The sequence below is a fragment of the Lepisosteus platostomus genome, chromosome 8 (assembly GCF_059453375.1).
Source record: "Lepisosteus platostomus isolate fLepPlt1 chromosome 8, fLepPlt1.hap1, whole genome shotgun sequence".
NCBI lineage: Eukaryota > Metazoa > Chordata > Actinopteri > Semionotiformes > Lepisosteidae > Lepisosteus > Lepisosteus platostomus.
The window spans coordinates 10,904,733-10,931,990 of record NC_142618.1 but is presented as its reverse complement, the minus strand read 5'-3'; positions in this window follow the sequence as shown (position 1 = coordinate 10,931,990).

Sequence of the window (27,258 nt, the reverse complement as noted above, 5' to 3'; positions counted from 1 at the left end):
TGCCACTCAACTCAGCTCCGTCTCTCTAAAGCCTGTTTTGGATTGACACTCTTAACCCAAATCCATCTGGATGCTTTCTAACTGACCTCAGCCAAAAACGTTTTGCTTGCTGCTTCTTCAACTCCGAACAGCCCCAGGTGACTGCCCTGTAAAACTCCTATAACCAGCTTCAACTGGGAGATTCTATACTCTCCATCTGTTCTGCTGACACTCGAGGATGAGGGACTGGTACTTCCTGAGCTTTCGTTAATGTGCTTCCTCTATCCTCTCCTCCCATGGTACTGTCAATTCAATGAGGGCTCCCTGCTTCGTGCCTCTAGACCAAAGAACAATGTCTGGCCTACGACTCTTGTTGGCGATTTCTTCTTCCCACATTTCCCAGTCAATTGCTGTGGTGACAATCGCCTTGGCCTTGGCCACCTTTACCACACCCTCTCCTAGCCTGGCGGAGTGTGTAAGGGCCCTGGGCAAGTTGTTGTGGCTTCTACTTTACCATGTCTTGTCGAGTTGCTAGTTGTCTCAAGGGAAGCATCATGTGTGACATTTGATTTAAGATCTTAAAATAGTTTATCTCCCGTTTAAATTCCTTCAACAAAAGAAAAGAAAGTGTACTTTTTCGTTTCCTTTAAGTATGCATTTTGTTGAATATTTTACCATTGATTGCAATTTTCCTTTTTGTACTTCGGTGTTGAATGCTGACATTTCTTTCCAACATTATCAGAGAAACAAAAGCAGCAGGGCTAAGAAGGAAGTTGAAGTGACCTGACGATATTTGATGTGGACAAAAAACACTTTGGTACTGCCAAGTCTTAAAGTCTTATTCATTTTAGTCTTTCTTGAATCAGGTCAGGTTATAAATGGTAGACAATCTGTGAGTTTCAAGAAGGTATGTGAAAGTATCAAATGCACAAATGGCTTGTGTCAAAAAAAAAGTGGCGCTCGTTATGGAGTGCAAGCTGAGCTGTTGTTTGAGTTATTACTTGTCTAGAATTGATTGTTTTATCTATCTCCCAACAGAAAGGACCATATAGATTAATTTACTGTTAATTTAAGCCATTATTATGAAGGGGTTCTTTGTGAGAGCAAGTGTATTTTGCTGGGAACTAACTTCAGTCCCTTAGGTAAGCCCGGTAACATTTTATGACTAGATCTGACTGGATAATACGATTAGAAGGCAAACATTAATATTAATGCTTCCATGCATAGATGTGAATTTCAGTGTTTGAATCAAACACAGTTGTGCGAATTGTGTAGAAAAAATTGGGGTACATAAACCAGACATGCGTTGACTGTGCAAACTACTTTGAAAATGACCATTTTTGTCAATCAATATACTGCAATGTAAATTAAAAACAACAGCTGGTGAATAAGCACTGTGTTTCACCTTGAACATAACATTGGCCTTCATTAAATGGAGTGAAAAGGGGAAAATAAGGTTACTTTTTTGTGTTTTTTAAATGTATACTAAGGTCAGGTGGCTCTTCACTCATAATAAAAAATATGCTCCTTTGTTCTGTATCTTTGGGAAATACAGCAAAGGCTAGGTAGCTTGTAATAAGAATAAAATGCCAAGTACTTTCAAACCTTTCAAAAATCCTACAAGAGCCCGATAAGCTCTTGTCCTAATAAGATTTTTTTTTACCTGGATTCAAAGCATTTGTATTCTATGTGTTACATGAAAACTCAGCTGGCAAAAGCAGGGTAATTGCTCCTTTACAATAAATATGCCGCATTCAATAGCAAAACTATTTTTCTTTGAAACTATGAGTTCAGTCAGATTTTTTTTCAGTTAGATTTTCAAACCTATTTCAAAATTGAATGCTTGAATTACTTTCTGCATAAAAAACAAGCCTTTCAATCTGATGTTCAGAGCATGTCGCTGTCCTCCTCTTCACTGGACAAATTTATATTGAATTGCTCCAATAGAAAAGATTTTTTGGAGAGATAGAAATTTGTATGGCAGCTTTGAACTGTAAAAACGGAAGAAGACGGTTCCCCTCAAAATACTCTAAAACACATTTAGAAAATGAGAGTACAGTACTTGGAGAGAACAGGACTTATAACAGAGAAAACTATGTAGTACAGCCGCCACAAGGGGCAGGGTGGCTAGATTTAGTGGTCCGAGGTTCAACTGTAGCCTTGTTGTGTGGAGTTTTCACTCAGAGTTGTCTGTGTTTCCTATAACCTCCAAAGATACGCATGTTAGCTGCTCTTCCCACCTCATTATCTGATATAGAGTCAAATGATTTTAGAGCCACTTTAAAGCAGCAAGGCATATTATTACTCTTAGAATTAAGTGATATTAAAGATTTTAATTAATCTTTCTGTTGCCTTAACAAAGCAGCGTGTGCCTCTGTATAAAAGAAGTGAAGTGCAACTAAAGAGGCCTCTGATAAGGAACATCTTAAAGCTGTGTCCATGCTGAACCATCAATGACACACAGTGTAGAGCAGATGGGCTCCATTGAGTGTTTCCGCCAAGACAATGGGTCAGAGGTCACTGTCCAGCCCCCAAAGACAGATCCACCAATCCAGGGACCTGCAGGGTAGGTAACAGTTCAATTTATTAGTGTGCCTACATCCCTTTAGACATTTCAGTCTAATGGTCTAATGTGCAATTTTGTTATTCGTGTTATGATCGCAGGTTAGGGGCCACAAAAATCAAAGTGCTGATTGGCAGTGCCTAGAATTCTCCCCTTTAACAAATTTAAAAGCCAACAGGAATGGCTTTAATAAATCTTTAATAAGAAATGAAGATCTGTCAATTAATTAAAGGGATTCAAAGGAAGATCATGAAAGTGCCTTCAGAATGACAGAGACATCCCTCTTTGCCACCCACTCCTTGCCTCGCTCCACACAGAAACTCAGGGAGTGGATGGCGTGAGCGTGAGGATACTGTCTCCATTTCCAGCCTCTTGTGACAGGATGCTATAGCTGCCTGATATACCCCAGCAGCTGCTGAAGGATGGGACAACCAACAAAAGGCAGGAGATAGGGTCCCAGGTTCTGATCTTAACACGGTCTATGAAGTAAACTCAATCATATGTGAACAGTACTTAACGTATTACTGTTTCAATGTCCTCAAACGTGGTAAACTACAATACAGTATGTATTGTGTATAAAGAGTAATTACAGTTCCTGCACTTATTCGTGACTTTGCATTAAGTATGAAATCCTGTGTGGAGCAAGTCTTTGTTCTCAATATTGCTTTTTTAGGGAATAGCCATTTTATTCCATTTAAATACATTTAAATACCCTCACTTTTAAATTCTTACCAATACAAGAAAGCAGGAAAGTTATCAAGTCTTTGCCCATTTATAGGACATTCAAATTCAGCAAAAGGCATACAGCTCACTGAAATAACTACTAGTGGCTGTGGGCTTCACATTTCAGAATGAAAATGTTTAAAGCTCAAGGCTAAATCCTAAGAGCACAAAACTGGTATAAATGAGAGGCGGCCATTTGGCCCATCTACAGTAACTATTTTTTTTCTTTACAGAAGAAAAATCAATAAAGTGAATCAATAAAGTAAATCAATAGACTTTCACCAATGGAGAAGTGTCAAAGTGCTGTTGGCTATCAGAATCACATGACCTGAAAGCCACACCACCTGCAAAACACTGCAAAATGACAGTACAGTGCCAACACCTTCATCCAATAAAGCAGAAACAGAAATATTTTCTTATTAATTAACAAACTATTAAAACTAAAATGTTTAAATTCAAAATTGAAAAGTATAATACATACATTATATATACATATATTATATTTAATATATACATGTATATTAATAGAATAGATATAATATATGCATTAATATAATATATGTATATTACAATAAATATTACTTAACATACAGTGCTTTAAAAGGCTACTTTTAAAAGTACTGTATAACAAAGTGTATTATTGGTAATATTAGTTTACACTAGTTTCAAATACAGTACCACATTTGTCTTGAGGAATATGCACATTTTCATTTCATAAAACCAATGTGGTATGAGTTGAAATTAAAAGAAAAAAGGAAGAGACAAATCACTGTAGTTAATCTTTCTAACTAGTGTAACATTTGCTATAATGATAGAATGGACAACCAAAAATTTTATTAACAATATGTTAATAACAAAAATGCTATGAACCATGAAGTTAGGGAGAAAACAGAGCAACTGTTTTCATTTTCATTGTAAATGATAGTAATGTTTTGAATCGCATTACGCAATTGGTTCATTACATTTATTACAATTTATTACTGCATCACGCTGTTAAAATATCACAGTTATGTCTGATAACTGGTACTGAAGAAATAGGTTTGCTAACCAATGCATACCTAATTCATTTTCATTTATTGCTTGGTTGTGATTGAGCTAAAAATGATTTTCAAGGCTTTCGAAAGGCTTTCCTCCGTTCAGTAGTTCCTTCAGCAGAGTTTATCATCAGCCTTTAGCTGAATCTGAACTCTGTTATAGTCCACTGTTACTGAAACCAAGCTACCTCATTAACAGCCATTGCAGTTTTGCAGCTCCAAACTCTATACAGAATGCAAATCGCATAAATTGTGTTAGATTCCTTGTGAATATGTCTACTAGAGTTTATATGACATCTAGATGAGATTGATAAAGAATGCAAACACTAAAAAACCTGAACAGTTTAGATTGAAGTGTAATTGAAAGTATTAAACAGATTAATAATAATAATAATAATAGTTAAGCTGACTGTAGCAAGTGTGGGTGATGAAGAAACAAGGAAGCCGTAACAGGGTGTTCAGGAATCGTAGTCCATGGAATTGCTCAAAGTCCAAAAGGAACAGAGAGGCAATCAGTTCGTCAATACCAATGTCAAGTTCCAAAAGACGGGGTTGAGAAGTAATCTAGAAGTCCGAAAAAAACAGGAAGCAGACTAAATCACAAGCAAAGGTAAAAGGAGACAGCTAGGTTTAAATAGAGTAAAGGGAAGGCGTGGTCATGAGACCTGGTTAACCCATGCCTGCCCAGAGTAGGTGAAATAAGCCGTGAGCATGTAGGTCCCCTCCAATGGTTGGATGTCGGTGCTGTAATAGTACCCCCACTAATAATGGCGCCTCCTGACACCCTTGCAGGACAGTTAGGAAATCTACGGTGGAAATCACAAATTAAATTATGATCTAGGATATCATTTTAAGGAACCCAAGAATGCTCCTCTGGTCCATAACCATAACAGTGCAACGAAAGTCCAAGATCTCATTTACCGTGTAGGCAGGCAGGCCATCAATCATTTGAGGTGGGGGGGGAGGAGTTTGGGGTTGAGATAATGGTGACCTGTGGTAGGGTTTGACTAAAGAAATGTGGAATGGTTCTTGAGGAAAGGTAATATCAGATGATAGGTAATGGGTGTTATCTGGGCTCTGATACGGAAAAGGACCGATGTACCTACGACCCAATTTGAGGGATTGTTGCCGGAGAGGTAAGTTTCATGTTGATAGCCATATCAGTTGACCACATCGGAGCCTGGATATGGTACGGTGATGTCGGTCGGTGGCTTTCTTTTGTCATGCGTAGAACCCGTGCGTAGACGAGTGGATTTTGCCAAATTCTGTAATCTTTGGAGGTTAGAAACATAATCCTGAACAGAGGGTATTGGGGAGTCAGGAGATGATTCTCGGATAAGTATTGGCCAGCTGGTTCTCTGTTGCATGATGCTTGTACCCGGGTTTGTGTCCAGGTAGTGAGGGAAGAACTGGCAGGGCGGAGCAGCGATGGCACGAGCCCGCGCGGAACAGCGACAGTCACACGTATTCTGCCCAAGGTAGGAGACGCGTCCAATCAGTCTGTGTGGATGAGACATAAGCATGTACAGTAGGTAGGGTCTGAATTGCGGTCCACGATCCAAAACTATGTCTTTTGGAATACGTTGGAGTTTAAAGATGTGTTGGACAAACAAGTCGGCCATCTCGGGAGCGGAGGTAAAGGCAGGTAAAGGTACAAAATGAGCAGCTTTGGGTTATTTGTCAACAATAACAAGTATTGTGGTATGGTCTTGATGATTGGGCAGGTCTTTAATAAAGTCTGCTGCTATATGAGACCAAGGGCATTCGAGTATACTGTAGGTAGAGGTTGAAGAGGGCCTGCCTGTTTCATCTGGGGGGACTTGATCCTGGCACATATGGAGCATGCGTTGACGTATTCGGAGACATCTTCTTTCATGGTGGGCCAACAGAAGTATCTTACCAGGAGTTCCAAGGAGCGACAAATAACCTGGGTGGCCAGCTAACAGAATTAGCCACGAACAAACGGTCTGGAGGACACTGGGGAGGGACAGTCTTACCTACCAAGGCACATCTAACCACCTCTTCTTCCCTTTTGATTGCTGCCAGAATTTCATTGGGTGGGGTATTGGATTCCGGAGATTCTTACATAACTGGGGGGTCATGGAGGAGGAGGGAGTATCTGCCTTGACATTCTTGGAGCTTGGAGTGTATGTAATAAGAAAGTGGAAGCAAGAAAAGAACAGGCACCATCTAGCCTGGCGAGGATTAAAGTTCAAGGATTAAGATTAAGTGGACTGTAAATAGGAAAGGTTCTTGTGGTCAGTATAAATAAGGGAGGGATGTTGTGCTCATACAAGCCAGTGCCTCCATTCCTCCAGAGCCAGTTTTATCGCCAGTAGTTCCCATTTACCAACATTGTAATTTAGAGAAGGCAATCCAGAAGTCCAAAAAAAAAACAGGAAGCTGACTAAATCATGAAAAAGGCTCTGAAGTGTTTCCCAAGGGGTATAACCCAATACTGAGCCAAGGTAGATGGAGACAGCTAGGTTTAAATAGAGTAAAGAGAAGGCGTGGTCATGAGTTAACGAGACCTGGTTAACCCATGCATGCCCAGAGTAGGTGAAATAAACCGTGAGCGTGTAGGTGCCCTCTGGTGGCTGGATGTTAGTATTGTAACAATAATAATAATAATAATAATAATAATAATAATAAATGGCTTAATGTAGAGATTATGATGTCATTTTCTGCACAAAGAAAAATATCGACTCTCTGTTACGCCACGCCCCCGGAGGAATCAGCATTCCACCTCACATTCTAGCACTGTTTCCAATTAGTCCATTTACCCCTGCCTATTTAATGCTGCTTCACACTCTCCACTGTGTTAAGTATTAGGGTTCATCTTGGCTAGAGCTACCTCGATTCTCGCAATTATTTACAACACTGGTTTTTGGCTTCCTGATCCTGGCTTGTTTTTCGACTACGTCTCCTGGTTTTTGGTTTTGGTACTTTGATTCTCGTTCTGGTTTCAACTCTTGGCTTATATACTGTATAACAATATATAACAGAAAAATAATCAAGTTATGGACAACTTCTTGTATGCCGTATTGAGAAAACTTTTTTACAAAGTCTTACTTCTGTTGCTATCCCAATGGAAGCATTTTTTCTAAACTACTTTGTATTTATGATAAAAGTTTTAATCATAATTGTTCATCTGTATTTTGAGGCAATAATAAAGCACCTGCTTGTTTCTCATACATACATCATCCTGCTATTATACAGATTTGACAGATGGATCTGTAGTTAACAGGTTTTGTGCACTTCAAAAGCTTTCTACTCAGAAAGCAGTAATTATTTCTTTGCTGTGTCAAAAACATTCTTTCAAGTATTGCTATATCACTAGGACAGATTAGTATCAATTTGAGTTAATACGTTTGTGTGGTTGGCATTATAGTTTGGTCTTTGAGCAATGTATTTTAAACTGCTTCTAGGGACAAGATGAAGAATGATTTGTACTGAACCCACAAGAGTGTCAAGGTGCTGAGGAGAGTGGGTGTTGACCATGAAAACATGAGCATAGATGACTGTACAGTAACCACATGCTGAAGGCATCAGTAAAGCTGTGATACAAGCATAACGTTTTTTCTTTCTTTTTTTTATCTGAATTGTCATATCTATTTTTGATGCGGTAAGACATAATCACTTAATGTTAAAAGAAAAGTATAATTTGTGTGGAAACGTTCAGGAATTGATCGATGTGAAAGCCTTTAATTGCATTCACGAATCAGCAACGATAAGATTTAAATAGATGCTCACTCCAAGATTAAGTTATAAGAGTGTACAGTTTGTTACTCACATGGACTCAGACATCTTTCAGCATTTTATATTAACATGTTTTGATTAAGACAGCAATTGGAGAGCACAGGGACATACAATGGGTTTTAAAGTCCATTTTGTTTAACTGGTGCATTTTCCATGAGTTTCACCACAAGCCGACAAGACATGAGATGCTCACAACACACAACACAAAGCAAAGGGCACATTTCTCTGGGTGCTATATTTCAATACTATATATCATTCAGAGTGGGGCTTTGAATTGGCACAACCACTTAGGGCACTCAAACAGTTGTTAAAGCCAATGTCCTGGCTTTTTATCAGGAAATGGCTCAATAATATCTTTGGATCAATTACGTACTATCTACCATATGTGCTAGACTGGCTCATGTAGCACTTTTTTACTTTTCAGTTCCCAAAATGGTATTGACTGTGCTTTTTATTGTCTGATGACAGGCTTGTAAAAGTTTACAGCACTTTAAAAGCAGAGGGTGAAACACACAGAGACAATGACAGCATTTACACAGATCAGGAAGAGCATGCCCAGGCTTAATTGGAAGGGTCAGAATGTGAGCTTGGCACTGTCACTGGAATGTAGGGTCATCATTATTAGTCTCATCAAATATTTATGAAAAAATACATTTTATAGTTTAAAGGGGGAAATGTTTTTTATTTTATCTGACCAATGGTAAAATGCAAATTATGGCAAATAGTTTAAATTTTTTTGTTCAACAAGACACAGTACATTGGCTTATATAATATACAGTATCTCTCCAAATAGTTATTAAAATTGAAATGAGATGGTCTGACTGGAAAAAAAAACATGCCGCAAACAAGCATTTGACAATTATTTAATTCTAATATATTTGTACAGAAAGAGTAAAATTGAAGGTATTTAAAATGCAACACAACCAATTAAAAAAATAGCAAACAGGGCTGATTTACAGTGGGTTCTTTCACTATAGAAAATAACAACAAAGATCACTAGTGTTTACTTTTGACATTAGTCTGATTGTTGTTTTGTAACTCCTTAGACTCCAACACATGTTAATTATCAAAATTAATTCAGTCTTTTATACACAACAGCTAATTTACACTTCTATTACTCAGAAATTCAAGTACAAATTCCACTCCATTTTTACTAAAAACATGAAAGATCCTCTTTAAAAAAGCAGAGGGTACAGAGAGGTGAGTGTAGTTAGTAGGAGGGCTGGGAACAGATGCAGTTGTAAAGTGTTTACACAAAATTTAAAAAGAATAAGCAGTTCATATACTTTTTCCATAACAAAGCTGTGTTTTTAACCAGCACCCCTTGTTTTTATTCCATCCAATATTTTAAAATGGAACTGTACCACAGTTTTCAGAAACAACATACAGAATTACATACTGTATGTACAGTAGTTATCTAAATACAGTATATTAAATATGATTCCCTTACTCAGGTTTCCTCCCACAGGCCAAAGACATACTGTAGGTTAATTGGCTTCTGTAAAATTGATAGTGGTGTGTGTGTGTGTGTGTGTGTGTGTGTGTGTGTGTGTGTGTGTGTGTGTGTGTGTGTGTGTGTGTGTGTGTGTGTGTGTGTGTGTGTGTGTGTGTGTGTCTGTGTGTGCCCTACAATGGACTGGTGCCCATCCAGTGTGCTTTCTGGTTTGCCCAGTGTTTCCTGGGACAGGTTCCAGGCTGCCTTGACATAGTTTAGATACTACATTTTCTCCAGTCAAAATGGGAATTACAAAAACACTGGGCACATTTCATATTGTAACAATAATATGATAATGAATATTTGTCAGTCATGTTCCCCAAATCTTCTGTGGGTTATTGTTCTACAAAAGCAGTCACTCTCAAGGGAAAGATATGATCTGAGTTGATTATGTCTGTAGTTAATTTAAGCAATGCACATTAAATGCTATTTGCTTTCAGTAATGTATCAGTAAGGTTATACTGCCTGTATTATCTGCTGTAGTTTCACAAAGTATCTAAAACCATTGTCTCATACAATGAACTGTTTGGCCTTGTCTGTATCAAATAATGTGTTTACACACCCTTCATATCACACTTTTAATATGGTAATAGGATTACGATGCTGATTATCCTTTTCCAAACAAAAAAATATATTGTATTATAAATCATTAAAAAAACCCTAAAGACTGTGTTTTGAAGGACAATGTATACAAATTCAAATATATAGTCCTTCCTTTGAAATTTTGAATACATAAGGGTACCAGATGGATTTTGCAATGGTTTAACTAAAGTGGCATAGTAACATCAAAATATTTTTAAGTGACATTCATGATTTATGTTTTCTGTTTTTGGTGGAGTCATTGCAGTACCTTCCTCAAACATCAAACAACAGAACCCCACCAGGAAAGTCAATCCACAGCCCTGCAGTTATACAGTAAGTCTAGAGCCCTGACCAGTACTCCACACTGCTCTACACATAATATGGCCCTGCACCCAAGGGAATAGGGAATTTGAGGTGGAAGGTAACAGAGGAAGAGGCAGGCCTAGAAAGAGATGGATAGATTGTGTGAGAAAAGATATGGAGGTATGTGAAGTGAGTGAGGAAGATGTGCTCGACAGAGACAAATGGAGAAGAGCAACCAAAGCAGCTGACCCCAGGACAGTCTGGGACTAAGGCTGTGAAAAAGAAGAAGAAGATTGTCTATACTGTATACATTATATGTATATCTTTTATTAATCTTTCTCAGAAGAAAACAAAAAGAAAAAGAATGTTTCACTGCCATTTTTACAACGTGTAACAATTGATATCACATTTGAGTGATCCTTTTCTTTAGAAATATGAACATTATGTCTTTATTAGAAACCATAATAAGCCCCTAGTTGTGGATAATAGAAGACAAGGGGAATTAAATTGACAAGTTAACATTGTTTCATTGTAACAAGTCGACAGTTTTATGAGCTTGCCTATCAAAAGCTCTCATGTGGTGTCTTTCCTGATGGGAAAATTGCCACACATATAATTTGCAAAGTACTAATTCTGCATTGAGAAGGATGAGGGGCTCTGGAACAGAAAATCAGTAGAATCTTGTAATGTATTTCATTTACCGTGAAAAGGATTTTCTTGCACTGACAGGACTTTAAAAAGATCTCTCTCAGATTCAGAAAAGTGCATGTTTTGCATTTTTCTATAAGTTGTGAAACTCTACTTTTGAAAAAAAAAATTAAACAAGGAAATTCCAAATGACAATCTTTTTTTGAAAACAGAAGAGTCTTTACAAACATAATGTCAGACAGAAAAGTAGTAGCATTTTGGCTCTTCTTTAATGTGACTATTAAGTCCATTCACATACTGTATAAATAGCAAAAAAGTGTAATGAAAGAATGAATTTTATTGCTGCATTAATAGTTGTATCTGCATTCAATTCATTCTCAAATACTGTCAAATATTAGACCTTAAGGATTATGTAGAGTAAGAGTACAAGTTTAATGGTTTTCTAAATTCATTTTGTTTATCTAATACAGGTTTGTAGGGGAGTGGTAGCCTATCCTGGCAAGCAAGAGGAGCAAGATCTGATACACCCTGAATGGGATGCCAGCCCATCGCAGGGCTAAATTGTAAATAACGAATGACTACAAATACATGCTTATAATTATGTAACCCGCGTTTCTCACAGTAATTGTAGATTATTAAAATATTGGCAGCATTGTGGTTATGTAACATGAATGGGAGAAAAAAGTGTGGTAAAAGAGTTGTACTCTCCATGTACAAATTGTTTTTAGTTTTCTTTAACTAACGAGGGTCTGCACACTGTGTTGTGTTTGAGATATGTTAAATTTGTATGTCTTGTTTTGTATGTAGCCCATAAAATGAGCTATTAATAACAATTTGATGGGGGAAATGACATTTTACTGTAATTATTCTCATCTGGCCTTTAATATAAATTATTATCTGTAATCATTTTGTTATAGTCTTCATAAGAACAGAGCTTGGGGAATGTGAAAGTAATTTCATAAAATGACTTATAAGACTAAAGGCTTATTATAAGCACAGTGTTCAAGTATTAATTCAGAAACAACAATAGATATACAATCAACAGAATAGATATAGAGAAATAATAATATCGAAAAAGAAAAGGCAGTTCATTATGCTTGCTTTTCTTTCTATACAGCTGAAGAAGACATTTGTTTGAAATGTCCTGAACCATTTCTGTAATAATTTAAACATCAAAACTGACTTTTCTTTTTTAGTTTTATATTTTGTATAATGCATTCAGATAGATCTATCTTCAGCAAGATACATCTGGTAACAGCTAGATACAAACATTTTCTTATAATAAAATTATGTTATTGTTGATATTTGTTTTATCAATGTGTTGATCAATATCCTGCAGGTTTTTACCAAAATATACCATTATTAACTGTTTCTGTACTCTGGTAACAGATCTTTCTCCAGCTGAAGCCCTACAGTCCCTGTCAAAATCTTTAGTTGTGATATGTATTTCCTTTCATTTGTTGGATTCTTGTAATTCTTTCCAGTTATACGCACTATAAATGCATTGGGTCTGTAGTTTTCTTTTGATGGTTCCACTCAATTGATTCCACTCTTATCTTTCTAACATCAGCTATTCTTCTCTCAGTCAATAGTTTTATCTGGGAGATTAGCTTCAGAGTGCCACAGGGCTCCATTCTGTACTCGTTTTTTATGGATCTGCCTCTCCTCTGACTAGGAAAGGAAACATTTTCTTAAAATTCAAAGAAAACAATATGCTTTCTGTCAGGTGTAAATCTGTTTAATGGAGCCACTGTGCATTGTCCATGATTATACCCCATTAATATGGCATGACATAACAATAACGATTTCTCAGATTTCCAGCAATTGCCAAGAGTGTGTTAGTTTGTCGTTTCATGTGTTTTTCCTTTTTTAATTAGTTGTTAATTGGTACGTACAAAGATATGTACAGTTATTAAGTAGTACAAATATATATGTATAATAATTAAGTAGTTCAGGTGGGTAGTTGTATCAGCTTGCGTAGGCTGCAAAGGAACAAGTCATAGGTTTATTCCCTGCTGAAAAGAGAAGAAAAAAAACACAACGTTTTGGCTGTGGAGCCTTCTTCTTGTGTGAGGTTTGTGTTGCTCCACAGCCGAAATGTTGTGTTTTCTTTCTTCTCTTTTCAGCATGGATTAAACCTACTGGATTACTTGTTCCTGTATACAGACAAACATCCATCTATCCATTTGTTTCATTATTCAATACTTGATACCGAGGGAGCCAGAGCCTGTCTTGGCAAGCAATTGGCGCAAAGCAGGATACACCCTGGACAAGATGCCAGTCCATAACAGACCAACCAAACAACAAAATGTGAAATTAGTAAATTGTGTTGACAGCTTTACAGGAGAATGAGACTACAGTACCTAGCTACATCTGAGGGGTTTGGTGTCATTTGTCTTGCAGACGTCTGTAGACGTCTGGAGTTTTCAGAGCTACAAGACATTTTTTGCCAGATAACATTAGTTATGGGTTTCATCTATAAGAAAAATAGGGACCAAGCTACATAAGGAAATGCACCACAAACCCATGCATTATCTACATGGCAAATAACTAAGTTCTCATTACATTCATATCCCAGAAAAGTGCACATTGTGGTCTCACAGTAATGTCTCTGCAGCCTGGAGCCATGAAATATAGTCCATTAATAGTTAATTCGCTGATAAAACTGAGGTAACTGATAAAACCAGTGCTTGATCCACACAATCTCTGGCAGGTTCAAGATGTGTTGTTACCAGAGGTGTCAGGTCATACACAGTGCAATCGGGTCACAGTGAGCTTACTTTGATGCACTCCCTGTATTTCCTAACTCTGTGGTCTTTGTATCTCAAAGTGTTGCGTTTTTTAGCAGACATTGTTTCTTTATTTAGATTATTCAAATGCCATAAAGTCTGTTAAATTCAAGTTGGCGTTAATCCGGGTTTCACCCAGGGTTTCACCCTGGTCTTTTTTGCCTGTTTTTTTTCTTTCTAGAAAAGATCTAGGGAGAAACCACCCTGGGAGAGAACTCAAAAACTGGAGACTTGTACAAGTTTTTGTGCTTGGTGTAATCTGGGTTTTTTATTTATTGTGTTTTTACTCATGTTTGGTACTGTACTTTCCATTAGTTGGATACTTTGTTTTGTTGTTAGCTAGGCTAATACGGGGAGATAGCTAGTTCCCAGAGCTAAGAATTCATTTTTTTTATGGCTCTACTTCTAGCTAAGTTGGTTTGTTTATGTACAGGTCCGGGTATTTGTGTGGGAATACTGTAGCTATTTTTTGGTTCTCTGCAAAAGCTGTACTTCTGCGGCTTATTGTTAGCCAGATCAGTCAGTCACACCTTCCCAGTGTTTCACTTACTTGGTAATGCTACAGTAGGTGGTGGTATAACATGTCCAGGAAGGTGATAGTGATGTTAAATTTCCCTGGCTTTGCTTTCAACATTACTTTGAAATACTTCTTCTGACCTCTTCCAGTGGCCATTCCCTGGACAGAGCTGATGGTAGATAACCATATCTGCTATGGGTGTGCTGCCTGCTTGGGAGATACCACTGCCGTTGTAGTGTCTGTCCTTCCACTTGATACCTAAACTCTTCCACAGACAGCATTCCTGTCATTTAATTTATCATTTAGTTGTGTTTAATTTGTGTTGTCCATTACAGTCCATACAGTATACAGTATGTCAAGCTCAACCAAAGTCTTTGTGGAATTTTAAACTTCAAATCCAGAATCGGAGGGGATGCCAGTCTCTGGAATGGAACAACTGTAAAAGATGAAGCTGGAAAGGTCATCCCCAACAGCTTTCTTCTCTTTTAACAAATCCTTAGAGTATGGACTCATTATCACCAACACAGTGCTTCTCCAGAAAAAGGAAAAAAAAACATCCTGGCATCTTCCACAGTCGGATAAATACAAAGACTGGGACTTTCTGACTTCTGATTCTGATTCTGACTGGAATCTTGAACATGTCAGCATCACCAGTGAAATGACAGGAGCTCATGACTTTTGGAACAATCATCTTCTTATCTGTTCAATTATTTGCCTGCAGGAGACCCACTATCCAAGGTTAAATCAATACTGAAGCAGTAGAGGATCCAACCAAAAGAGAATGTTTTCAATGATTGGACAATAAAGTAGAAATGATGTTTATATGGCAGACCATCAGTTTGGTTTCAGTTTTAATGTCCAAAGGCTGTGCTTTTATATTTCAGGTAATGTTGGATTTCTTAATTAACATTTGAAAAAAGCCAGCCAAGAAGAGAACACAAAAAGTGTCTATACCACTTTGAAAGACCAGAAGACAAATATGTTCTGCAAAAGAACATGTGAATTTATGTTTTTTTTTGTAACAAGGATTAATTTTTCACATTTTAGTAACTGATCAATTAAAATGGCTTGTCCCTCAATGAATATAGATCTAATGCATTAGAAGCATAGAACAAATTACCTGGATCACTGCACTTATAACCATAACTATAAGGTAGAACTAATGTTGATTTTTTTGGCAACAAAAATAAACTTACAGTACAAATGACAATTTGTAGTGTTATATTTTGAACAAATACATTTTTTGGTAAAACAAAGTATTCCAATAAAGTTGTTCTGATGTTGACTAAACCTGCTGGCAGTTCTGATGGTTCATGTTTAGTTCTTTGGGATTGTTTGAATTTATAACTAACTTGAGACATTATCTTCCTCTCTTGTATTGTTTGACAAACATTGCATGGTTTCCCTCTTAAAAACACTTTGTCATTTAACATGTACTGTAAATACTGTGGTATAACAAAGCCTTGCATGTATATCTGACTTCATTAAAAAAAATGTCCAAGTTCTTTTCATAAGACTTTTTATATTATTTTGAAATCAGTCCTATGCTTTTTATATTTTATATTTTTATACCTCTTTATAATGTACGTGAAATATGTCTTCTCCTTCTGAAATTGGTGTGGTATTGCATTAATTCTACAAAACTATGCTGTTTATGAACTCATTGAGTGTGTCTGTAGTTGCAGTTGTTTATTTCTATATAAACATAATTAGTGGGTTCCAGATTAAATTGTGATATGTCTCAGAAAGTCCCTGTATCTAAGTACAATGTTATTTGCCTTCTTTATAACATGAATGTAACTAGAGTACATACATCTCTTTTCATACGAGGCTTTTCATGAATAAGTGAATACAACACCAAAAATAAAGCATTATTCCTGAACCGAAAATATACATTACCAAAATATACAAAACCATTTCATTGTTAACTGCGGTAAATTGAAATCCCATCCAGGGTGTATCCTACCTTGTGCCCAGTGCTTCCCAGGATAGGCTCTGTGCCACTGTGGCCCTGAGCTGGATAAGAAATTATTGAAAGTGATGTTATGATGATGATCTATGAGTTCAGTTTAAACAACAGTTCAAACACTACTCAAACATCTTATTATCTGAAATACAATTTTAAATATCTTTTTTTGGCCACTCTGCCTTTCTTTATTGTGAATGTCAGGCAATGTCTTTATAGGCTACAGCTGAAAGCAGTAGATAGATAGGCATTCATAGACCACTGTGTACAGTTAAATGCTTCAATGCTGCCCAGCTCTGACAATAATCTGTGCTGCGGTGTGACAGTGGACAATAATTCCAAAGCCATTAAGAGATGTTAAAATAAAATACTACATTTTGAAACCTCTAAACCAAAATGATGTATCATTAACATCACACGAACTGAGAGAAAATTAATTCATTTACTTTATTTTTGTTTGGGTGTTGTACAAATGCAAGGGCATTGATGTGATAATGTTGATGTAATTATGTTAGGCTAATAGTACACTGTTTCATTATGAACGCTTATATAATAGGCCAAAAAAACAGAACAGATGAAAACAGCCTGCTGTCGATTTGATTGTTTCACCTTTTTACTCCTCAGGTGGTACTCTATTTTAGTCTATTTATGTATCTTTGTGATGCGTGAAACAATTATTTTAGCCATCTGTGCAAAAGTAGTTAGCAGATGGAAATGTAAAACTCTTCCTTGCTCCAAATCTACAATCTTACGTCATTTCGATCTCAAGGCTAATCTTTTGGTTCTTTGTGAATTAATGCTTCAAAATACATCAAGGTTACTGTCGAGACAGATAATTTTTTTTAATAAAGATAATGTTTTGATTTTCGTGCTTCTAATGAATACCAGGATAATACCTAATGAGACTGTTTGTTACAGTATGTTACATAGGAAATTAAATTTATGCCCACCAATCCTTGCTTTTACATAAATTATGAAGACTTGAAAAAAAACTTCAAAATAGTGAAATCGCCTAAATAAGTCAATGTATCTTGCTGGGAGTGAGAAGCAAAGGCCCAACCTTAAGGCAACACAGTGGTAAAAAAGAAAACAAATCTCCAGTAGCTTCTGGCTAACCTTTGAATTTCAAATAAGGTTGACATTAACCATGTGTTAAAAAACAGGAATGCACTAACACGTTAAATAAGGGATTCATTATTTTCAATTGTTTCCAATTTCTGGTTGACACTGATTGTTAAGAAAATGTAATTAAGTATGAAAGCAATTATAATTCCCTCTTGCTCTTGGTCCTTCTGTTTACTAGTATTTAGAGCCCACAAACCACTGATGCTGTCTACAAATTGTATTCTTTGCAAAGATCTGAATGAGTTATTCGGCATAGTTTATGTAAGATACAGATATGTGAACATGTTAAAAACAATTGCAGCATGTGATTTCAATTATAATTTTTTTTCACTTACAGTACATGTTCTAAAACGGTATTCACATTAGGAAAATATAAGGAATATATTTCTCTTGTAAAATACACATTAACTAATTAACGGTAATTGCACTGAAAGAAATATACAGTAGTAATAAAACTACTGTGAATATTGTCTTTAGAAAAAACTGATTGCAATCTGTAACATTTATCAATCCATTTATTCAACAGACAGCTGCTGAGTTGTGGAATCCCAGTCTCTTAAAGAAACTATAGGGCAAAACCATGGACTGGACACAAGTCCATCACAAGAACCATACTCACATACAGAGGCAATATACAGTATCACATATCAGAAAGGCAATTTAGCGAGACCAATTAACCAAACCTGTGTGTCTTTGAAAAGTGGAAGAAAAAACGAATATGTTGCAAACTCACTTAAAAACATGGGGAGAACGTACAGTACAAACTCACCACAGAAGATGATCCAGTATCGGATCAAGCCCAGAATCTGTGAGGCAGCTGTCACGACCCCTACCCCTAGAGGGTGCTCCACCTTTGTGTCCTGTTCCTCGCTTCCCTGTGCCTTTTCATGTTCTTCCAGTGTGTCTGGTGGTGGTGTGCTATTTATTTCCAATCTGTCCTGTTTTCCTCGCTCGGCATTGGGATCGGATGTCATGAGACTCGCCTCACCAAGTCACCCCACATCAACTGCCTGAGGGCCCTTGTCTCTTCCCTGACTCCGCCGGATACCTTGAGCCCGGAGCGAACCCCTGCGTTTGCGCCGTTCCTGCCGCTACACATAGGGTCTTCCCATCCTGTCGGTCTCTCCACTGCTAGCTTCCGGCTTCCGTGACAGAATGCTGAGCCTGCATTGGAACCCGTGAGTGATTCTGGCCTCCCTGGCTTCTGGTTCTTTGGCCTCTCTGGTTTCTGGTTTCCTGTCCTCCCTAGCCTCTGTTTCCCTGTCTCCCTGGTCTTTTTTCTGTTTTCCTGGCCTCTCTGGCTTCTGGTTCCCTGCCCTTCCTGTCTTCTGGTTCCCTGGCCTACCCATCTTCTGGTTCCCTGTCTCCCTTGTCTTTTTATGTGTCATTTGTCCCCATGGATTCAGAATTTGTAACGGTTATGTAACGTTATTTTTTACATGTTGTTTGTTTCCCTGTTCCGTCAGGGTTTATTTATGTTGTGGGTAATTTTTTCATGTTTGTGCCTCGGATTCCCAGTTTCTTTCTGTTGCATGTTATTTTTTCTGTGTTCCGCCACGTTTTTGTCTCTGGCTTTGGGAGCCCCGCACGGCTCCTCCTTCCTCTACTTAATAAAAGTTTATCCCGGAGGAGGGGGTAGCTCTCAGCCGTGGACCCCCAGAGGTTTCCTTTCAATTAAATGAGGTTTTTCCTCTCCCCAGTGCTTGCAGCTTATTATTTTTTGGGGCATCCGGAGCCGCCCTTGGGGGGGGGGGGGGTAATGTCACGACCCTCTTCCTACCTCTAGAGGGCGCTCCACCTTTCTGTCCTGGTCTTCGCTTCCCTGTGATTTTCATGTTCTTCTGGTGTGTCTAGTGGTGGTGTGCTATTTATTTCAAATCTGTCCTGCTTTCCTTGCTCGGCATTGGGATCGGATGTTTTGAGACTCGCCTCACCGCATTTCTGCTGCCTGAGGGCCCTTGTCTGTTCCCTGACTCCGCCCGATACCTTGAGCCAGGAGTGAACCCCTGCCTTTGCTCCATTTCTGCCGATACACATAGGGTCTTCCCATCCCTCCCGTCTCTCTACGACTAGCCTCCGGCTTCTGTGACAGCAGCACTGCTGACCACTACAACACCACGCCACCCGCCACATTACCTTACCATGACATGCTTCAGAATTTTCTCACATGTACAAACGTGAGTCAGGCGAGTTTTGGATCATAGTTTTATAGACAGATAATACCAGGATAAACCTTTATAAGATGAGAAAATGAAAGTGTGGAGAAAAGAAAGAGCTGAACGGGACATAAAGAACTCCACGTGATCTGTGAAGCCAGGTAGAAAGAATGTCATGCATGGCCACCTAAAGAACTGGCTCACTCATGTGTGTCAATGATGGTGGCATCAGATTGAATTCTGATGTTAACAGAATTTTTTTTCCCATCATGTAAAAAATGTTTCCATTCTTCTTGGGAGGCACTTCTCAATGTAGCATGCAAAGCAAGAATATAGTTTTCTGTTTATAATTTATGATTCTTAATATCTTTCTTTGGATTTAGACTAAAAATTACTTTGGGCATCCATGTTTAGAATTGTAATAGCATTCATTATTAATTTTCATGGTGTTTTCTTTCTGAAGTTGTAACAGACATCACACATTTCAGAAAGTCATTATTATTACCATGGTCAATTTTGAGAGGTTCATGTTAACTGGTTAGTCAGCCAACGTCACTGGAAAATGAAAAGTGTATATACACATTTTGCTGTATGTACACACAGAGGTAGTACACTGCAATGTATTAATGCAAATTGTTAGTATATTTTACACAGGAAAAGTGAAAGGTTCTGTACTGTGTAAGATATATTAGGTTGAGGTTCATTAATTGAGCAATAGCGCAGAACTTATCTTCCTATCAACAACATTCAAAGTATTTCCCGGCATTCCCTCTTGTCTTCCTTATAGCACATTAAAGAGAACAGAAATGCCCAGAGGGATATACAAAGACAGCTGTGCTGACATTTTAACCAACAGTACTATTGTATTAGGGATCTGTCGCCTACAGCAGTAAATTAATCTTTCCATACTGATTAGATAAATCCAGCACTATAGAACTATAAAATTATCCTAGGGGTGAGACTAAATTGAACACTTTAATTGTTTACTGGTCTGCCATGTTTATTTGTCAACTGAAATGACAGTCAGAGGCTACTCGGAGTTAATAAAATATAGGGTCAAACACTTTAGTGACTATAAACAGAGCTGAAATATAGACAAGCAAAAAGACTTCAGGTCTAGGATCCTTAAACTCGGTGTCTACTAAATTGTCAAAGATGCTTGCAGTTCAATAATATTTTTTATTGTTCTTCTTCTGACAACCTTCAATATCATATACATACTGTACATAATCATAAATGTATAAATTCTTAACAACATGTGCAAGGAAGAGAGTTTACTAATATCACTTATGTTAATGAGAGAATACCCTTGTCCTTACTTTTGGCTCCTTTACAATTGACTAATTAATCATGTTAGTAACAATAGGTAGCTATAAGATAACATTTATACAAAGCATTTTGAAATGTGATAAAATTGTACAGCATTAGACTTTGAAGGAAGGTTCTGTTTCCTTTGCATATACAAAATATGCTGTTTTGCTTTAACAAACTGTAAGTTCAAGTGACCATGAACATTTTGTCTCTTTACGCCCAAATTTATATTTAAAAATAGGATTGCTAATTTTTGTAGCTATTAGAAATATGGTTTATTTAGTGTCTTCCACTTACCAGATGTAAGCAAAGATTTTTCACACAGCCAAACTATAGAATAAATACAGTATATTATTTTTTGTAATCAGACCATTTCTATGTTGAATTTATTTTTGTAACATTAATGATGTTGCACATTTAAGGTCATGCACAATGAACAGACCAGATGAACAGCAGGTTATTTTTTTCCTGTAGGGCATTATTGACTAATATGATTTGCACTGCAAACTGTGAATGCAGGTGGTTCACTAAAAAGTAAACCCAGTTTTGTGAATCATGTAATAATAAGAAAAAATTAAATGCAGCATTAACTCCATGAGTTGATGTTAAACACTGTTTAAGTATTTGAAACAGTAAAACTTTCATTTTACTGTGTTATACTACAGCACCACCTTCAGTTATAGTTTTTTTTTCCAAGAAACTGACATACAGTGCAAATGAGGCTTTGCCAATGCCTATGTGTATAGGAATATTTCTCAATGACCCATTAAATTAAATGGGATTTATTTTTTCTCACTGTTTCAAAAACCTGTTTTACATTTGGCTGAAAACAGATAATTCCCTGAATTCAAGTCAACTGTTGTCAAACTAATGTTGTGAAATACACCAATGTGACCTCATTTTAAATGTTAGCGTAACATGAGGTTATTGAGAATTCACACTACTGCAAACAGAAACCAACTTCAGTGCTGTTAATAATTTACATTGGGAGCTAGACCCAAACGAACTGAGGACCTCCACTGCAGGTTTGATATTGTAACGCAATGGGGGCTCAGGCTGGCGCCCTTGCCGCATCTGGTCGGCCCCATCCTGACTGGAGGCTCGAACCCGGGACTTCCGCGTCTCTCTGCAGTGACCTAGCCCCGTGAGCTAAAGAGAGATCTCTCTACAGCCCAGTAGCTGTAGTCCTGCTATCACAGGGAAGGGCGGTGACGTCACTTGCTCTGGTACGCCGGCTCTTTACACAGTGCTTGTCAGCCGTAAGCGTTACACTCTCCCCCGCTTAAATCGCCGTCCCTGGCGAAGGGCTATCCCACCCCGCTTCTGACACCAATGTAACGCAACGGGGGCTCAGGCTGGCGCCCTTGCCGCATCTGGTCCGCCCCTGCACCGTCCGGGGCTCGAACCCGTGGACTTCCGCGTCTCTCTGCAGTGACCTAGCCCCGTGAGCTAAAGAGAGATCTCTCTACAGCCCAGTAGCTGTAGTCCTGCTATCACAGGGAAGGGCGGTGACGTCACCTGCTCTGGTACGCCGGCTCTTTACACAGTGCTTGTCGGCCGTAAGCGTTACAATATATTTAGTAACCAGAGGAATTAACCACGACCTTTTCTTTACCCAATGCTTAAGGACCCCTTGGAACTCCCTGAGGTTAATGGAAATGCCAAGTTCCACCACCAGTTGGCCTCGTCTGGAAAAAGACAGCAACTTCCAGTTCCTGGGTAAGCCACTCCAACCCCCAGGCGTCTCCCTACCAAATATCTGGTGGGAGAAACGGCAGCCCCTACAATATATTAATTTCCGGTCGCCGTACTGTAAGAGTAATGATGCAGTTACGGAGAGTTCAAAGAATGATCCCAGGTATGTTCATCGCAGACAGTTTAATGACCCCAATGTCTTCAGCTTATAACTGAATTTACTTCAGTGACATTTGACTGCGGCATTAAAAATACTAAAAGACGGTGAATAACGTAACGCTGCTCCAGACTCAACTCGGAAAACAAAGATATCAAACACAAATGAAGTCACAGTTTATTCAGGATTGCGAGTGGATGACCTTGTATTTTAAGGAGTTGCATGTACCTAAAAGAAACTGCCAATTCAGTTTCAAAGATGGTTATCTGCCCTGAGAAATGCCCCAAGACGTTTTGCAATCTTAACAATATGCTAATGAGTGCAAGGGTGTTTCTTAGTTATAATTCCCATCTACTAAAGGGCTAGTTGTATTTTGGACTAATGAATATAAAGAATTTCTCTTACTGCGAATTTCTTTTCTCCGTGACGATGGTGTTTTTCCACTATCTGTGAAGGCAGCACATGTGTCAATGGTATCGACATTGCTTTGTGTGTATATTAGGCTGCCTTCACCTTTTCTGCATTAGAAAAAGCTATTGGAAAAAGATAGTGAGAAAACACTTTAGCAAACAAGGTATAGCAGATTGCAGCTTTCTGCATCACAGCAATAATTTCTCTCTCTGCTATTTCAGCAGTATCGTTCAATCTCTGCTGTCTCTCAGAACACTTGCCTTCCTGCAATTTGTCTGGTATTGAATTCTACCCAGCTGTAAAATACTCCCACATACCAAAACACACAGCCAGCACCCTCAGAATGCACAAAATGGGCAGATACAGAGTTCACGTACACATAATAGGTAAGAATCACACAGATGGATTATATATAGTTAGCTATGTGGAGTAATGAGTAATAGTTTTCAAATCAAAATTTGGGCTGCTTTTTTACACTTGAATCTACTGTAGGACTTCACTCTGATTTGTTTCAGCACAATGTCCAGCTGTATAAACAGACATAAATGTAGGTTGCTTAAGATAAAATCTTCAATAAAATAAATAACTGATACGTGTATATCCAACATTATAATATAAATTAAATGAGGGAAATTAAAATATTAGGGGACAATTAGTAACTCAGGTATATAGAAACAAGACAACCATTTTATTAACTACATTTTCATGTGCTAAACACCCTTTATCTCAGGCCTGTTAGCTGGGAGAAGATGGGGCATGTAGAGGATATAGGAAAGGTGTTACGTTCCACATCCCTCCTCTACAGGGCGCTCCTGCCCCTTTCCATTATGATTAGTTATTATTATTTCCTGGTGCGTCTCGTCTGTTTTTTTGGTTAAAAGCCTAGCATCTCTCCAGTTCCGGGCTCAGTATTGGAAGATGGATGCCACAAGGCTTGCCTATTGTCACGGGAGCCGGTTCAGACTCCCGTGGAGTGCGTTATTTAAGACCCTATGTGGACGGTATAATCCATAAAAGACGACGGAGAAAAGTACAATGGGGTTAGGATGGATAGACAAGACAGGGGGCGGTGACTGTAGTGAGCAGGTGCACGGCAGAAATGCGGTAGCAACCAAATCCAAGGGAATCCAAAAGGGAAATCAGGGCGCAGTCTGTAATCCAGGACCCGGGAGATCCACCCAAGACAAACAGTTAACTACGGGACCGGGGCGAAACCGGCACAGGAACAGGAACTAAAACCATGACGGGACCAGGTGCTCTGAATCCTGGACCCAGGCAATCAGGACACTGGGGAAAAGACTTGCCTTCGGACAATAGGTGTTACAAAGCGTCTTTCAGTGCCCTTTACAGACAGCACAATCCAGAAGGGAGTGAACAGACACGGGGAGGTGACGAGGAGCTAGGCTGGTAGACGAACAGGGGGGCGTGACGAAGGTGCTTGGTGGGGCGTGGTACAGGGGGTGTTACTGAGTAATTGAACTGAACTAGAAAGAGTAGCATCTGCTTAAGATAGTGTGGTTGGAGGTCTCCTCTGACTCAAACAGTCAGACCTCCTCTGAGAGGGTGGAGGAGGCACAACCAACCTGAAGTTGAGGGAGTGAACAGTGGTTCTTCGTTTCCACATGATTTTTCAAAAGTACAGCTGCCAGGAACAAGAAATTCAACAATAAAAGGATTTCAATTGCAATCTGCAGGAAGAAGGAGAGCTATTTCTTTGCAATTATGCTGTACTGGAAGCACATACAATAAGGCTATTAATGTATAAATCAATTGTGGGATTTTTCCTATAAAGCGACACTTTTTCTATAACCCATGGGTCAGTGGTTTTATAATGAATTCTCAGCAAGCTATGGATTCTCAAACATTTCATTCGGAATATTCCTGTAAAAAATAGGAACTTTAAAGAACCAATTTATACTGTATGCTCTTATGATCTTGCATAAAGTACACAACAATGATCACATGGACAACAAATTTAATTGACCCAGAACACTTGGCTGGGTAAACACCTCTAAACACCTCTCTCTAAACAGCTCTACCACAATCTCAACAGTATTTTGTTTATCTTTGTTTATCATTGTGTTAACACGTAGCACTAAAAGGAGTTCTTTAACACAAATTCAAAGGGGAGATCAAGTTCTAATGCTGTAATACTGATTCTGCTGTAAAAAAAATACAACTAACATCCTATTTAAAATCCCCCAAAGCCCCAACAAGAAACAGACATACTGGTACAGTAGGTTAATTGGCTTCCGAGTGGTGTGAGTGTACAGTAAGTGTGTGTCTCTGTGTGTGCTCTGCAATGGACCGATATCCCATCCGTGTCCAGGTTGTGTTGCCTGTTCCCTGTTTGCCGATGCCGTCTTTCCCGCATCGGCAAATACCCTAAATTGGATGTAGCGGTTAGACAGATTAGAAAAAATAAAAGGAAAAAAAGAAAGATTCCAAAAAGAAGCTCTAAAAAGACTATAGTGCCATTGTGCAATGTAAAATGTAATCTAATAATCTAATGGTTGTATTTGGACTTTTGTGTTTTTGACGTGTGAAGTGCAAAACCTTTGACATCTTGAATATGGCTGCATTTATACATAATTTTTAACTGATACTGTGCAGGGCATTTGAAAGTGCATGAACACATTATTAATTAATAGTGAGTAACTTGCATTGACCATGCAATCACTAGGCAAAAATAATATTGCTCTTAATCTTAAATTGTTAACAATTTTGGTTATTTCCTTGTTGCCTAAAGTTATATCAGGTTTCTTTACAGTTTGTTTCTTTTCAGAAAAAAAGGTACGACGTGCAAATTTAGGTATTCAGACGTGCCACAGAAAATAATTCAGCACATTTTTCACCTCCATTTAAAAAAATATATATTATATTTATAGCGTGTTCAAGACCGAAACTTTGTTGAATTTAAAAGTCTGACTTGTTTAGACTTATTTTTGTTAATTTATTCATGTGTGTGTCATTTCCAACACCTGACACTGCCAGACATGCCCTGATATTAATGTTACAATTTTACAATGTGGGTGACATGGAATCATGTTTGTAATCTTTAACAAAAGCAAATGTTTTCTTCCTGTTGCCAGTTTTGAAGCTTCTTTCTTGCAATTAAACCATTGATTCCTTTATCACAACAAATCTTTTGTTTGATCTGATATGTTCAGTTTCTGGCAATAATTAACTTTATTTAAAATGGATACTAAGGAGAAAATTGCCCATTTGTACACTTATCTGAATAACTCTAAAGAATACTTTATTCTTTCCTAATGAACATGAATTCAGTATGTAACATCACCAGAAATTAAAAAGCATGAGAGATGCAAAATTTCCTGGATAATTGTAGGTACAGCAGTTTATATTCATATTCAATAAACATAATGGTGAAAATTTTCTTTTTTCAGCACCATGGTTGCTTTTATTAAAAAATTCTAAAGCATGTGTCATTACCACAGTTCCTCATTTCATCTGTATGAGTTTCCTTTTTTTTCTTAACTACCACACATACTAACAGAACTTATTTAAACTAAGAGGACAGGTGAGCTCTATAAGTATAATAGGGTTTATATTTTATTTAAAGCAAATGAGATTACTCTGGCAGCTGCATGGTGGAGAGACATAATAATTATATTAATTGCTTACACTTATATAGCGCTTTTCTGGACACTCCACTCAAAGTGGCTTTACAGGTAATGGGGACTCTCCTCCACCACCAATGTGCAGCCCCACCTGGATGATGCAACAGCAGCCATAGTGCGCCAGAATGCTCACCACACATCAGCTATCCTTGGGGAGGAGAGCAGAGTAATGGAGCCAACTCATAGATGGGGATTATTAGGAGGCCATGATTGCTAAGGGCCAATGGGAAATTTGGCCAGGATGCCAGGTTTACACCCCTACTCTTTTCGAGAAACACACTGGGATTTTAAATGACCACAGAGAGTCAGGACCTCGGTTTTACGTCATCCGAAGTATGGCGCCTGTTTACAGTATAGTGTCCCTGTCACTATACTGGGGCATTAGGACCCACATTGACCGCAGG